The sequence below is a fragment of the Primulina eburnea genome, unplaced genomic scaffold, assembly GCF_022965805.1.
Source record: "Primulina eburnea isolate SZY01 unplaced genomic scaffold, ASM2296580v1 ctg69, whole genome shotgun sequence".
Lineage (NCBI taxonomy): Eukaryota > Viridiplantae > Streptophyta > Magnoliopsida > Lamiales > Gesneriaceae > Primulina > Primulina eburnea.
Window position 1 is genome coordinate 68116 of NW_027331466.1, and position 16553 is coordinate 84668.

Sequence of the window (16553 nt, forward strand, 5' to 3'; positions counted from 1 at the left end):
AGAGGTAATTTAGAGTTCGCCTTGAATGGTGATGGTTTGGTGACTTTCAGAGGTCGTATTTGTGTTCCTGTTGGCGATGATATTCGTAGAGATATTCTGACAGAGGCTCATACCGCGCCGTATTCGATTCATCCAGGCAGTACGAAGATGTATCAGGATCTTCGTCGACTCTACTGGTGGCCAGGTATGAAGAAGGATGTTGCCGTGTTCATTTCTCAGTGCCTTACTTGTCAGCAGGTGAAGATTGAGCACCAGAGACCTGCTGGGACATTGTTGTCGTTGCCGATTCCTCAGTGGAAGTGGGAGCATATTACGATGGATTTCGTGACTGGTCTTCCCAGAGTGCGGAGAGGTTTCAATTCTATTTGGGTTATCGTTGATCGATTGACTAAGTCAGCGCACTTTCTTCCAGTCAAGACGACGTATTCGATGAACCAGTATGCCGAGGACTACATAGCAGAGATTGTCAGACTTCATGGTGTCCCTGTGTCGATCGTGTCTGATCGTGACCCCAGATTTACTTCAGAGTTTTGGAAGAGTTTGCACAGAGCTATGGGTTCGCGTTTAGCGTTCAGTACAGCCTATCATCCTCAGAGTGATGGTCAGTCAGAGAGAGTCATTCAGATTCTTGAGGATATGCTCAGAGCGTGTACTATTGACTTTCCAGGTAGCTGGGATTATTTGTTGCCTTTGGTTGAGTTCACTTACAATAATAGCTACCAGGCGACGATTGGAATGGCACCGTATGAGGCACTTTATGGCAGGAAGTGCAGGTCTCCCTTGTATTGGGACGAGGTTGGTGAGAGGAAGATGTTGGGACCAGAGTTGGTCCAGCAGACTGCTGATGTTGTTGCTGTTATCAGAGAAAGGATGAAGACTGCCCAGTCCAGACAGAAGAGCTATGCAGATGTTCGTCGCAGGCCTTTGCAGTTCGAGGTTGGCGATCACGTGTTTCTGAAGATAGCACCTCTCAAAGGTGTGATGAGATTTGGTAAGAAGGGCAAGTTGAGTCCGAGATTCATTGGTCCATTTGAGATATTGGACAGAGTTGGCGATCGAGCCTACAGATTAGCCCTACCTCCAGATCTTGACAGAGTCCATAATGTTTTTCACGTATCGATGCTCAGGAAGTATGTTGCAGATCCTTCCCATGTTCTTCGCCATGAGCCATTGGACTTGACGCCGAATTTGACGTATCAAGAGATTCCGATTCAGATTCTGGATCGCACAGTTAGAGTTCTGAGGAACAAAGAGATCGGCATTGTCAAAGTTCTTTGGAGGAACCATTTGTTAGAGGAGGCTACGTGGGAACCAGAGGAGGAGATGAGAGAGAAGTATCCTGAGTTGTTCGTGTCGTGACGTCAATTTCGCGGACGAAATTCCCTTAAGTGGGGGAGATTGTAATAGCCGAGCCCGGTGTACGGTACGATTTAAGTTTCGTTTGTTATTTGGGATATTTGATTAGATGTTCAGAGTTGTATTTTTGGGCTATAGTATTGTTAGTTTTATTGTCTTGAGGTGTTAGTTGATGTTGGTTGTTCGTTTCAGAGTTTCGGATCGATTCTAGTTGCATGGGAATAGTGCTTTGCCGTGACCTGAGTGCACCCGCGCTCTTAACTGGAGTGCCCCCGCGGTGTACTGTGCTGTTTTGGAGTTGGAATGCCGTGAGCACACCGCACCCGCGGTGATGTAGAGACCGCCCCTGCGGTAGAGACCGCACCCGCGCTGCTTGCGTCGCTGCACCCGCGCTGTTCGTGTTCCAGAATTTTTGAGAATGCCGTAACTTAGGCGCACCCGCGGTCCTTGTGTTGGCGCACCCGCGGTGAAGGTATGGGCGAGTTTTTAAGCTACTTTTTGGAGTGGTTGGCCATACTTTCCCTTTCTTTTCTCCTCCATTCTCGACATTTCTCTCCATTTCAAGGGTTTTTAGTCATTTCTTTCCTTTCCTATCTTCGATTCAAGCGTTTTTTTGGCGATTCGACTTGAGATCAACGTTCTCCTTGGTGCTAGGAAGCTTGGGTAAGCTTTTGGTGCGATTCTGTTAAGGTTGTAAATTAAGAGTTGTTTAGGTTGGTTGTTTATGTGGATTTATGGATTATTTAGCTTGTAATCTTGGATATTTAGTTGATATTGGTGTTATTTGTGGATTATTTGTTGTAGGTGGTGATCAAGAGCTAAGTTGAGGTGTTTGTTGTGGTTTGTAAGTGGAAATTCATTCCTTTTGCTCACATGATATTATATGTATTGTGTTTTAAAGATTTTAAAGTGATATTCCCTTCCATTGATCCATTGTTATGTATTGATTTCATTGATGATCTATTGGAGGTATTGTATACCTCACTATTGTTAAAAGGGAATACAAGAGAAAATATGAGATTGTGAAAGGACGGCCTTAAATGCTATTCAGAGTTCAAATGTTTTCGGATTGATAAATACATAGTCAGAGATTGCATGCAATATTAGATGATCAACGCCTATAGGCTTATATCCCTCAGAGTTATCGGTTTATATCGATTTGGGATACGAGCACCCCAGAGCAGAGATACTATTGATATCAATCCCCAGAGCAAAAGAGAAATACCATCATATTTTTATGCTATTGCTATGTTATTGATATTCAGAGTTTACAGTTCAGAGTTGATGGTATTTATGATTTCAAAGATATGTTTTACAGAGTTATTGTTCATTGTTATATAAGAGTTCCACTTGCTGAGATTTATTCTCATTCCAGTTATTTTCATGTGATGCAGATCAGAGTGGTGCTCCGGGACGTTGACTGTAGATCGGGGGTCATATGCATACACCGTTGGAAGGATGATTTTGGCATGATCATAGGAATGATGTTTTGTTTTTGTTATGTTATTTAAATGATCATGTATTTATTTTGTAAAGATATTTAAAGAAATGTATTTTGAAACTCCTTCCGTATATTTTTAAAAGAGAAAATTTTATTTCCGCTGCGTATTTATTTTAAAAGAGGATCAGGGTGTCATAGTCAGGCTTTCTTAGCTAGTATCATCTCGGCACCGGACGTGCCCACTCCTTCTATATCAGGGGTGCCGATAATCAGAGATTTCCCAGACGTCTTTCCAGACGAAGTCGTAGGCCTTCCACCAGATAGAGAGGTGGAGTTTACAATCGATCTCATGCCAGGTACAGTGCCAATCTCTAAGGCACCGTACAGATTAGCTCCAGCAGAGATGTTAGAACTTAAGCAGCATATTCAGGAGCTCTTAGACAAGGAGTTTATCCGCCCGAGTTGCTCACCGTGGGGCGCACCAGTGCTCTTTGTGAAAAATAAAGACGGAAGCATGAGACTGTGCATCGATTACCGTGAGCTGAACAAGGTAACGATCAAGAATAAATACCCGTTGCCTAGAATCGAAGACTTGTTTGATCAATTGCAGGGGGCTACAGTATTCTCTAAGATAGATCTTCGATCAGGGTACCATTAGCTAAAAGTGAAGGATGCAGATGTCCACAAAACAGCTTTCAGGGCCCGGTATGGGCATTACGAGTTCTTGGTGATGCCATTTGGGCTGACTAATGCTCCAGCAATTTTCATGGACCTCATGAACCGAGTATTTCAGCCGTTCCTCGACCAGTTCGTTATAGTATTCATTGACGATATTCTTATATACTCGAAGAGCCATGAGGAGCACAGCCAGCACTTGAGGACAGTTTTACAGACCTTGCAGAGACGCAAGTTGTTCGCGAAGTTTAGTAAGTGTGAATTTTGGTTGGAGAAGGTAGCATTTTTGGGTCATATAATTTCTAGTAGCGGCATTGAGGTGGATCCAGCCAAGGTAGCGGCAGTTAAGGATTGGGTTGAGCCAAAGAATGCATCAGAAATCCGCAGCTTTTTGGGTTTAGCTTGATACTACCGTAATTTTATTAAGGGATTTTCATCCATAGCAGTGCCACTCACTTCCCTGACAAATAAAAATGCCAAATTTGTGTGGAGTGCGGAATGTCAGAAGAGCTTCGATACGTTGAAGCAAGCCCTCATATCGGCGCCAGTGCTAGCCATGCCGACGGGACAAGGTGATTTCTTTCTATACACCGATGCATCTAAGCTCGGGTTAGGCCCGGTATTGATGCAGAAAGGTCGAGTCATAGCATATGCTTCCAGTCAATTGAAAGTGAACGAGAAGAACTATCCGACTCACGATCTTTAGCTAGCCGCCGTTCTCTTCGCACTGAAAATTTGGAAACACTATCTCTACGGCGAGAAATGTCAGATTTTCACCGGCCACAAGAGTCTCAAATATTTCTTCACGCAGAAAGAGCTGAATATGAGACAGAGACGGTGGTTAGAACTTGTGAAAGATTACGACTGCGAAATTAGCTACCATCCGGGAAAGGCTAATGTTGTCGCAGACGCATTGAGCAGGAAAGTGGCAGTTGTAGCTCAGTTGTCAGTACAGAGACCTCTTCAATCTGAGATTCAGAAGTTTGGTCTAGAGATTTATCGTAAGGGCAGAGCTCCTAGGCTCTCTAATCTGACAGTCAAATCTGATTTGCTAGATCGTATCCGGGCAGGACAGTCTTTAGAAGAGCAGTTACAGAAATGGAGGCTGAAAGATGAGGCCAAGGGCAGTGTTCTTTATACAGTGTCAGATGGGATTGTGAGATACAGAGGTAGAATGTGGGTGCCTAGTGGTGAATCGATCAGACAGAATATTTTGACAGAGGCACACGCATCTCCGTATTCTATCCATCCGAGAGGTACCAAGATGTATAAGGACCTCCAGATTTTGCATTGGTGGCCAGGAATGAAGCGAGACATCCGTAGATTCGTATCAGAATGTATCACTTGCCGACAAGTAAAAGCTGAACATCAGAGGCCAGCAGGATTGGTTAAGCCGCTCCCCATCCTCGAGTGGAAATGGGAGAACATTACTATGGATTTCGTGGTTGGGTTGCCTAGATCAGTCAGAGGTTTTAATTCTATTTGGGTTATAGTGGACCGACTCACCAAGTCAGCGCATTTCTTGCCAGTGAAGACGCCTTTCTCCATGACGCAGTTTGCGGAGCTTTATATCAAGGAGATAGTCCGTCTGCATGGATTCCCAGTTTCAATCGTGTCCGACAGGGACCCGAGATTCACATTGTCCTTCTGGAAGAGCTTACATTCAGCCATGGGGACAAAGTTGCTTTTCAGTACAACTTTTAACCCGCAGACAGATGGTCAGTCTGAGAGAGTGATTCAGAGTTTAGAGGATTTGCTGAGAGCCTGCATGATTGATTTTCAAGGAACTTGGGATCTAGACTACCTCTAGTGGAGTTCAAATACAACAACAGCTTCCAAGCATCTATTGGTATGGCTCCCTATGAGGCGTTGTACGGGAGGAAGTGCAGATCACCAGTTCATTGGGATGAAGTCGGTGAGAGAGCAGAACTTGGTCCAGAGATAGTTCAGCAGACTGCAGATGTGGTGGTCAAGATCAGAGACAGAATGAATACCGCCCAAAGCCGTCAGAAGAGCTATGCTGATATGAGAAGGAAAGATCTCGAGTTTACCGTTGGTGATCACGTATTCGTCAAGATAGCATCTATGAAGGGTGTTATGAGATTTGGGAAGAGGGGCAAGCTGAGTCCAAGGTTTATTGGACCTTTCGAGATTTTGGAAAGAGTTGGAACATTAGCTTATCGTGTTGCCCTTCCGCCGAATTTGGCCGGGGTACACAATGTGTTCCATATCTCGATGCTGAGGAAATATTTGGCTAACCCTTCGCACATTCTGAGTTATGAGCCGTTGCAGCTGGCTTTAAACCTGTCTTATGAGGAGAAACCAGTCCAAATCCTAGACAGGCAAGTGCGTAGGCTTCGGAATAAAGTGACTAAGCTAGTCAAATTCGGTGGCTAAACCAATCAGTGGAAGAGGCCACATGGGAGTCCGAAGCAGATATGAGACTTCGCTGCCCGGAGTTGTTCGGTAAGATTTAATTTCGAGGACGAAATTTTTATAAGTGGGGGAGGAACTGTAGTGCCCAAATTCAGTACACGTATAACCCATGCATTTATTTAACTAGTAAATCATTTAATTAATTTTAAAATGAGTTTTAAGCCATGCATGATTTATTTGAATGCATTGTTTTAAATTATTTATGTTATGTTATGCACGTTAAAATGTTTTTCGAGTTTCATGTTCCAGGCGATTATTCGAGGCGGGATCGAGGGAAAGACCGGTGACGATTTTGGCAATTTAGAATGTGGTATTTTATTTTAAGATTTAGGATGGGGCATTTTAAATAAATTATAGAGTTTTAGTATTTTAAAACATTATTTATGTATTGAGTGATTTAAGAGTTTAAACTTTTAAAATTGATGTGTAATCATTTTAATTGGATAGTTTTGAGTAAATTATTAGGTGTTAACCTTTAATTAGTATTTTAAAATAGTTAATTTAGCTAGAATTTCTCCTAATTAAAACACACACACATGTTTTCTACACTCACACACGTTTTTACACACACTAAAACACACAACACACACCTACAAGTTTATTTTCAGATTTTTTTACAAGACAAACCTAGGGTTCTCCTTCCCCAAGAGCAGCCGCCCCTTTCTCTGATTATTTCCAGCAGTATTTTGTTGAGTTTCTTCAAAGAAATCGTTGCACGATCGTTCCGGGTCAACCTCGCTTCCATCTCTGCTTCGATATCGCCGGTTCGGTAACGTTTATTATCAAAAGGCACGTATATTCTGTTCTTGATGCTTCGATCATGTCATATTATGCGTGCGTTGTTATTTATGCGTAAAACCATGTGTATGTTGTGTAGAATTTTGAGCAATCATGTTTAAATCGCTTTTGGAGCCCTTTTTAGATCTAAAAATCACGTTTTTACTGTTCTGGTGAAACTGCGAATTTTAGGTCGAGATTTTGAGACAACTTTCAATAAGAAAATTGTAGAAATTTTCGATGGCTTCGATTTGATATAAAATTCGAGATTTTTGGACGAAAATTGAGTTAGTTATGATGATTTTCGTGGGACTGCTCAAACTGCGACTTTTACAAAAATTGTGTTCTTGAAGTTTTATGGTTGCAGGCTTCGTTGGGAATCGACGGGTGATTGTTGCTGCTTCTAGGTATGTATAGCATGTTGTTAGGTTGGTATTTGGGGTGCCGGTTAGTGTCGATAGGCTCTTGAATTTGTTAGAAGTCGTAAGAAACGCTCGTTGTCAATTTCGTTGTTTATGAGATTTTATGGTGATAAGACGGGCTTCGTTATGTTGGGACGTATATGCGAGCTTAGCTCATAACTATGGTGTCCTAGGAGGGTCTCAAAGTGTTGAATCTTGATCCATCATGTGTCAATTGGGAGAATAGGCATTGTGTAAGAAATTTTTCGTAGGTCTTGTAGTGCCGTAGGTAGACGGACCCCTACACGGATCCTGACACGGGGTCCGTGCCCTTGTTTCCTGCTTAGTGCCAAGAAACCGAGACTACACGGACCCTTACCCGGACCTCGACACGGGGTCCGTGCCTTTGTTCTTCCGGAGTGCCTTTTTCCAGAGTCTACACGGACCCCTACACGGACCTTAGCACGGGGTCCGTGTCTTCCCTTTTCTACACACACATTTTACCGTACCTACACGGACCCGGGGCTGGACCTGGGCACGGGGTCCGTGTCTTGAATATTTTGTGAAAAATATTTTAGCATGCTTTGAGGTTTGATGTCATGGTTTAGTGCAAGGATTGTCAAGGTCGTGTCATGGGAAATTTTAGAGCGTCCTAAGTAATGATTGAACTCGAGAGTAAGTATGATTTCTACGTTAAGTTACGCAAGTTAAGTATGCAAATTCAAGTTAGTACGTGCAGCAGCGACGGCCCCGATCGAAGTCCAATGATTCCCTCAACGCCAAGTAAGTATGTACGACGTGCAAGAAAATATTTTAAGTTTTTGAGGTATGCTAAATGTCTTGTGACCAAATTATGAATGGGTTTGGAAGTCGGTGAACGTGGCCGAGGACCTCTCCACCCCGTTAAATTATGAACGGGTTAGATCATAGTTGGAAAGCGTTAAATTATGAACGGGGACCAACCGACCCGTTAAATTATGAACGGGGATCTCATGTATGTGGCTGTGGATACGTCCCTGCCAGCCCAGTACTGTGGTTTGTCTGATCAGGCGTTTATTATGTATGGGTCACTTGCTTTGAAACATCCTCTACGAAAATGATGAAGTTACGTATGTTCAAGTATGCAGTATGTTTATGAAAGTTTATGTGGATGGCACGTCTAATTATGTACGTACGTATGTCCAAGTTTATTATGCAAGTTCAAGCTTCAAGTTATGTATGTCCTATTTTAAAGTTGCATGCGCTTTTATTACGTAGTACTCGTTATCCCAGTTTATACGTGTTGAGTCTTTAGACTCACTAGACTTGATCGATGCAAGTGACTATGTTGAGGAGACAGGAGGTGACGACCAAGGGGCAGGCTTGGACTGAGTGGAAGGCTAGACCCGAGGACCGCAATGTTTACATTTTATGCAAAGTTTAAAAATAATCTGATTTTTTTAAAATATCTGGATGTGAAATATTTTGAGACAGTTTCTTTTAGCAAAATTTTTCTGGTGATGGATGATTTTGAGAATTATTTTTATGAATGTTGAGTGACGACCGTATGGATGTTTACATTTAAGAAAATTTTATTTCTTCCGCATTTTTTAAGTATGAAAATATGGTACGTCACACTCCTTGACCGGAAGAGCCAATATGGTAGCTGCCAGAGTATTTATTTGAGAGGTTGATGGTTCTTCTTCAGTTCGTATGCCAAGCTCGAACTCGTATGCTTTAAGATCAACAAATAGATCGTGGAGCTTCAGCTTGTTCAAATCTTTGGATTCTCGCATTGCTATTGTCTTCATATCACATTCTCTCAGAAGAGCTCTCATCACCTTTAAAGCAATTTCACGGGTAGAGTAATTTTTTTACTAGTGAAGTCAATTCAATAATAATAGCACTAAACCGTTCATCAAATTCAATGAGAGTTTCTCCTGGCATCATCTTTGTATTATCAAATTTTTGGATGGTAACTGTCAGTTTGTTTTCATTGGTCTGATCGTTGCCCTCACATAGTTGTATGAGTTTTTCCCATATCTCTTTTGCCGTGGAGCACGTCTTGATCTTGGCAAACATGTTCTTATCCAGAGTTTTATAGAGAATGTCTTTTGTGACATTGTCAAGATTTGCTTTCTTCTTATCTTCAGCTGTCCATTCATATCGGTGTTTTTCCACCATTTGGGGAGCACCTTCAGTTGTAATCGCAGCTGTATTTACTTTCAAGATGTTCATAAGTCCATCAATGATGACATACCACATATCGTCATCCTGGGCTGCTAGATGTACCTGCATACGAATCTTCCAATCATCATAATCTTCTTTAAAAAACATAGGAATTTTGTTGAAAGATGCCATGTGTAAATTTTAGATATCGATGTTTGAGAAAACCACGCTCTAATATCACTTGTTATGTTCGAGAAAGAGTTTAGAGGGGAGGTGAATAAGCTCTCTAAAATGTCAGTGATGACATACCACATATCGCAGTTTTAACGGTTGAAATATGAACCACTTGACATGTGCGAAAACCAGTTCAATATTTCTAATGATGATTTCAGCGGTTGGCAATCTAATCAACAAGATACGGTTAAAACTGTAAGAACTTGCGGAAAGTAAAGACACGAGATTTTTATGGATGTCCGTAGATAAAACTCATACGTTGCCCCTTCTTGCTCTTTAAGAAGAATTTCACTAAAAGACTTTGGCTTTACAAAAGTCTTTGCAACAGCCCACTCTAATTAGGACATATCACACTGCCTGTTTTGGACCTATTTGCGATCATTTTACAATTCTAGATTTTATGAACCCTCGGTTCACCAGACACAACTATTAATCAAATAACCAAAAGGTTATTGATATAAGTAAACAATCTTGTTTTGGTAGCACGAATAATATCCATGAAAGATCATATATCTTTCTGTTGAGTGCGTTTTTGAATGAGCGATTGAGGTATGTAATCTTTGATTGCGCTCAGATTCTTGAAGTATGCAAGCTTGGAATAATTTCTGTAGAAAGCTTGATGATTGTGTATCTCGTTTTTTCGCGTCTATCCGTTGCATACTTCCAGCTGTGCTTATATAATATGTCATTCCAAAGGTCGGAAAGAGATGCGCAACATTAACATGTAACATTGGAATGATTGTCACTATCAGCCGTAAATACATTAAATGTTCTTTAGCAAATCATTTAATGTTCTCTTTGCTAGCACAACTTTGAATCTCGTTCTTTGAAGAGTTACTTTCGAGTATCCTTTTATGGCAACAGTTTTTACCATTAAAATCTTTATGTTTTGGGATAGTGACTTAAATGCAGAATGATATAAGGATTTGTGCAAAACGTGGTTGACTTGTGGTGATGCATACCCATTTGAATGTTCTGAACCGTTCAGAGAAAACCATCAAAACTTGTAGGACAAGAAGTAATCTTTCTCGTCTGGGATAGTGATTTAAATGCATATTGATATAGGGACTTGTGCAAAATGCTGTTGACTTGTGGCGATGCATACCCATTTGAATGTTCTGAACCGTTCAGAAATTGTCTTTCATTAGGTGAGCAATAAATGGCTCTTTAATGACTTCGACATCATGTTTTTTGAACATCCGATTTGAACTTCTTCTTCTTTAAACGGTGGAACTGAAATGCGGTCTAAATTCTTGTAGCTGTTGGAAACAAGCGGTTGAACTGGTACTTGTTATACATAAGACTTTGCAGTTGTTTCTTGAAACAGTCAAGTGTTGTTTTAATTTTGTCGATCATTAAAACTCTTTGGATAATAATAATTTCTTATATATGCTATGACTGACTTCTCTCTCATAAAAAAAATAGAATTTTTTTAAAAAAAATAGAGTAAATGAAAAATATTTTACAAATTGAATAAATATGTTGTTGATAAGCGTAACATCAATATGACTGAGTTAAAAAAAAACTCAAAGGAAAATCAAGAAAAAATTAGAATGACTAGATTATGAATTAATGAATTTCCTATCTTTTGATTAATTTAGCGCGTTTCTTTGTATGCATTTCGAAACCATTTTCTTGTGTGCTTATTCTGTATTCCAACTCCACAAGATAAATTGTTCCCATAAAAACATTTATTAACCTTTGAGAACATGAATTTGATACTTTTTCTAGGAATTTTTCGATGGCCATATATATTTAGTTAAAAAAAAATTCTTTGGATTGATCACTCACTTTATTTCAAAAATTATAATTATAGTAATTTTGATATAACTTTGACATTCACTAAATTTATACGAAATACCTGGATAGTTTTTATTACATTTCTGTTTAGATTAATCAATGTGTTTTGTTTTGTTATTAACGCTTAAATTGCTAGGAATAAAAATAAGTTGCTTCGAAGTGTGATTAATACTAAAAAAATGTATATTTATTAAATTTTTTGAATAATATTTTCTATTTTAAAGTGCATTAAATATTTAAATTTTATAAGAATTTATATAAAAAAAATATGTGTTGTATAATTGTATTATTTTTGTTATTTTTACATGTTCGAAAAAAACAATAACTTTGGACAGAAAAATGAGAATGAGATGATACTTAAACCTGTATATAGTTGATTTCAATGTCCACAATATTGATGAAAAGATTGGGATAAAATTCTTCTAACAATTGAGGTCAAATTGAGCAACAAGTGAAAGTAATACAAATGGAATTACAGTTTATCAAATTAGAGTATTTTGACCATATCTGTCAAAATACTTGGTAAAAAATATAAAAATTTACCACAATTCAAAAAACTCAATCATGAACAACATTTGTTCTATGTAGAATCAAATCTGTTGGCAAGATTGACAAATATGGAGTGCAAGATTCAATCGTTCATGAAGAAAAAATTGCACCAATTATAGGTAGAAAATAATATTCTATTTTCTTTAGTCTCCACAAATTGACCTATAAATAGAAGTATATTGTGATAAAGGAAATCATCTCTCATTTTATTAACAAAACTTTGAGTTCATAATTTTCTCTCTTTAGTTCTTTACTTAATAAAATTATCATGCTAAATATATATTCCAAGTTCATCATTCGATCATGAAAAGCTAATCTTCCAAAGTCGAGATAAAAAGATAACACTTTTGGCATGATAATAAAGTAATAATCTTTAATCATTTAATCATTATTTATTATTTATATTATATTTAGTTTATTTTAATTAAGCATTTTTATACCTTACTTATAAGTAAATTTTTTTTATTTATAAATGTTGTACTAAAATCTTGGTATTACCAAAAATTTAAAGTGGTTATTTTGATCTACTATATATGAATATTATCATAATATTAAATTTTTTGGTAGTATTAAATGACTATTTTGATTTGGTGTTTACAAATATATAGCTCCATAAATATTTGACAACATTTATAAGTTTTGGTATATATAATATATTAATAAGAGAATAATATATAACAATAATATAAATAGTGATTATTTATTATATTGAAAATATTTTATTAAGTGAATTCTAATTATGTTCATTTATTTCAACTTTATTTAAATGCCAAGAATAGATACTTTCATCTCGGCTATTTAATTTAAATATATAAAAATCATCGCTTAAGGTTAAAATAATTAAAAAAAAAAACAAAAATACATTATGGTGAACTTATAATTACCTTAGATTTCTTGTGGATATGACATTCAGACTCACTGAATTATACTACTTGTGGACAACCGGCTCTTGAGAGTGCAACAATCAAAGTTGTGGCATTATCTCTTGGAAGAGTTCCAAGTAAGACACCACGGCGCATTCAATTACTGAGACTTAATACATAGCTGCATCAGCTACAACAATAGAGGCTGTTTGGATGAGGAAATTTCGTTCAAGAGTTGAGTGTCATTCCTCAAGAAGTTGATTCAGTCTCGATCTACTGCGACAACACCGGTAACATGGCGCAAGCAAAGGAACTGAGTTCTCTTCAACAATCCAAACATATACTGAGGAAGTTCCTCATAATCTGGAGATTGTGAGAAGAAGAGACATACTAGTAGAGAGAGTCGCCTCGGCATAAAACGTTGTTGATCCACTAACAAAGCCTTTGCCATGACCATTGTTTGAGAAGCATCGTGAATCAATGAGTTTAAGATCTATGTGTAATTGACTATATGGCAAGTGGGGGATTATTAGAAGAGGCGCCCAGCGAGCTAACTTGTGTTTTGAGCATTATTGACTGTTATGTAAAAACTATCTTTATTTTAATATTATGTTATGGTTTTATCTAATTATAACATTACTTTATATGTATACTCATGCAAGTTTTATAAATAAAGTCGTTGAATATACCATAGAAACCATGAGGTCAGCCTCTCAACATTAGATTATGGAACTCATTAGGAAGCATAATGTATATTCTAAACTGGTTCATAGTCAATTCATCCGCCTAAAACAAAAATAATTTCATTCGAGTTTGAGACTAGCATTTGTAATGTAAATGTTGTGTTTCATAGAGAAATGTATGTAGATGTCTTTCCATTCATACAGATGAGTTGTCATTTGATAATGTACTAAACAACCCTCCCTCAGACTTTCCAAGTTGTTATCACTTATCGAGTGGAATAGGCTGCAGTTATGAGTGTATACTATTAGTCCTTTGACACGGGAACAATGTGAGGCCCGTTTACCAACCTTAGGAGGTTCATCGGGTGGCGAGGTTGGGTATATTTTCGAATACATAGGAGCCAATACATTGTAATCGGTTATTCATTGTTTGCCAACAGTTGAAGATATCTTATGTGATCTGATGAGTTAATAGTGTAAAAAGTCTCTGGCCAGAGCAAGACATATCCTTTAGGAAAATATGTTTCCCTAGTTGCACATACAAAGTCAATATTTTTACTCAAAGATATATCACATCTTTATTGAATTTAGTTGCAACTCTCGATATACCAATGGTTTCAGATTCGATCGGGATGTATAAGTTTAAGGGACTGTACTGTACATTAACCCTAACTTATTGTTTTTGCAAACTCTAACAGTGATATCTAGGGGATCATGTGACGATGCTACTAGACGATCTTACTATTATTCGATGGGTGCAATCAGACTTTAGTTCTGACATTAACGATCAAGGGTTGATGAAAACAGTGAGGAAAATTAGGGTAAACTCGAATAAGAATAAATGTTATTCTGGATTACAATGAACTTGTGAACCCAGACTATCTGTATCTTTGAACTAGTGAGGGTTACACAGTATCATATTTTGTGTTTCCGTTGAGAGAGTAAAATTCAAATAGTTGAATTTGGCGATTGTAGTTTGACGGTGATCAAACATAGCTTATAAAAGAGTTTATAAGTGAACTTCATTATTGGAAGTTGCGAAAGTTATTTTAACAGCTAATTAAATTATGAGAGTGAAGCATGTTTTATTTATTAAATAATGGTTATTTAATTTTATATATGTTTGTATATGTGTGTATATGTGTGTGTGTGTATGTGTGTTTCATGCATTGTCAACAGTTGACATTGGATGATATTTTCAACAAAAGAAAATACCACATTAGAATTTTAAATAACGAAAATAAAGAATAAGATTAAAATTCTAGAAAAATTGAGATGTTGTATTTATATATATATTATCATATGTTTATAACATAACACAATAACAAATACACATTACAATCGAAGGAGGAATATCTGTTTGTAGGAAATTAAAAAGAAAAGCTATATCCGTTTAAAACCCAAAATAATTGGATCTAACGTTAAATACACAAAAGTAAATCATATCTAAACACCCTATGAATTATTTATATCATATTTTATATCAAATGACGTCTAAGGAATGTTTTTAACATCAAAACTAAAATTTTAAACTTACACTGCTTCTTGGATGCGAAAAATTGTACACCAACAAAACCAATATAGATCAAATAGGTTTCAAACTAAAAAGTAGACAAATCATGGGAGAAGTTGGGCACAGATCATGCACGTACCCTTTAAACTTGGTTTTTAACAATAAATTAACGTGAAAGAAAAAAAAACGTCAAAAAAATTCAAAAGTCAATGAACCTTTTTTAGAACATGGCAAACAAGAAAAAATAACACTTTTGGTACAAAATAATATAGAATAAAGTTGTATTCATCCCATAGAACAAATAAAACAAATTCAATAACTCAGCTCACTTCTACATACAAAAACTCTACACATGCTTCTCAATGGACAAATCAAATTAATTTTAGAAAACGAGGAATTATAAACACCAACCATGAAAAAATTATCATTTCAAGTGTCCCAAAGTCTGGATATTTACCAGCTTGAAACGATAGATATCACAGTATCACTCAAAAATGAGTGCTGCTCACGTTGTGGAGTGGCTTTCATAAACGATTGACCCAGGTTGTCTGGTCACTGCAGCTAAGATATCAGCATATCCAATCACGCCAACTAAACTATCTTCTATTTCAGTCTCTGTTACCCACACATGGGTTGCACGGTGTGACAACATTTGTGCCATGACAGCGGCCAATGAGCTCGTCACCTTACAGGTTAAAGGAGCAGTTCTACCACGATACATGCTCCTACCAACTCCAAAATTTGAATTGGACGAATTACAAACAAAACCCATACTTCTGCTACTGAATGTTCTTGACCTAGTTGCCTCACCACCATTTGTTAAATCGGTCTGAGCAGCAATTTCATTAAGCGCAGTATCAGAAAAATTTTCAACTCCCATAACAAATTGTCCAGCTGATTAATTAGCCAGTGCCCAAGCAGCAGCCAAGTAGTCACATTTCCATAGTCTAGATGACGAAATTTCACCAATGATCTTACTTTGGCCGTCTTGTGTTTGCTCCACAACTGCCACAGCACAAGGTTCACGGAGAAGCTTTTTGGTGGAATCGATTGCTGGGCATGATGCTTCGACGTTGCTATAATTTGGGTTGACTGCTTTGAGTGTTGATGTAAAGTCCGGAAATCAGTCCACGCAGACCGCATATATGAAAATTATTAAATTTCTAAAATATTTTAATTAAATGATTTTAGATGCATAATTGATATATTTTGAGTGACTAAATGATTAATTGTGTAATTTTGTTTGATTCATGATTTAAAGATTTTCAGACGAATATCGGTGGTCGGCCGGAAAGGAGGACCGGAGACGACTAAGGTGTTAAAATTTTAAAAGCTAAATTTTTATTTTTACTTTAGAAAATATTTATTTTAAATATTTTAAGCATTATTGTATTTTTAAGGACAAGTTCAAATTAATTGGTGGAAACAGGGAATTTTATGTATTTTATAAGGGAATTTTTGGAAACATTTAATCATGAACAATTCATAAACATTTAAAAATAATCATATTTTCATAAAAATAGCATTTAGGGCACTACCATGACCTTTACTAATTTCTAAGTGTAAAAAGACCATTTTATCCCTGGACGTATAATTTTCCGTTTTTGACTTTTTCTTAATTTCATTGACAATAACATGTCCCAAATAATTATTTAAGCTTACATGAATTTTCTCATA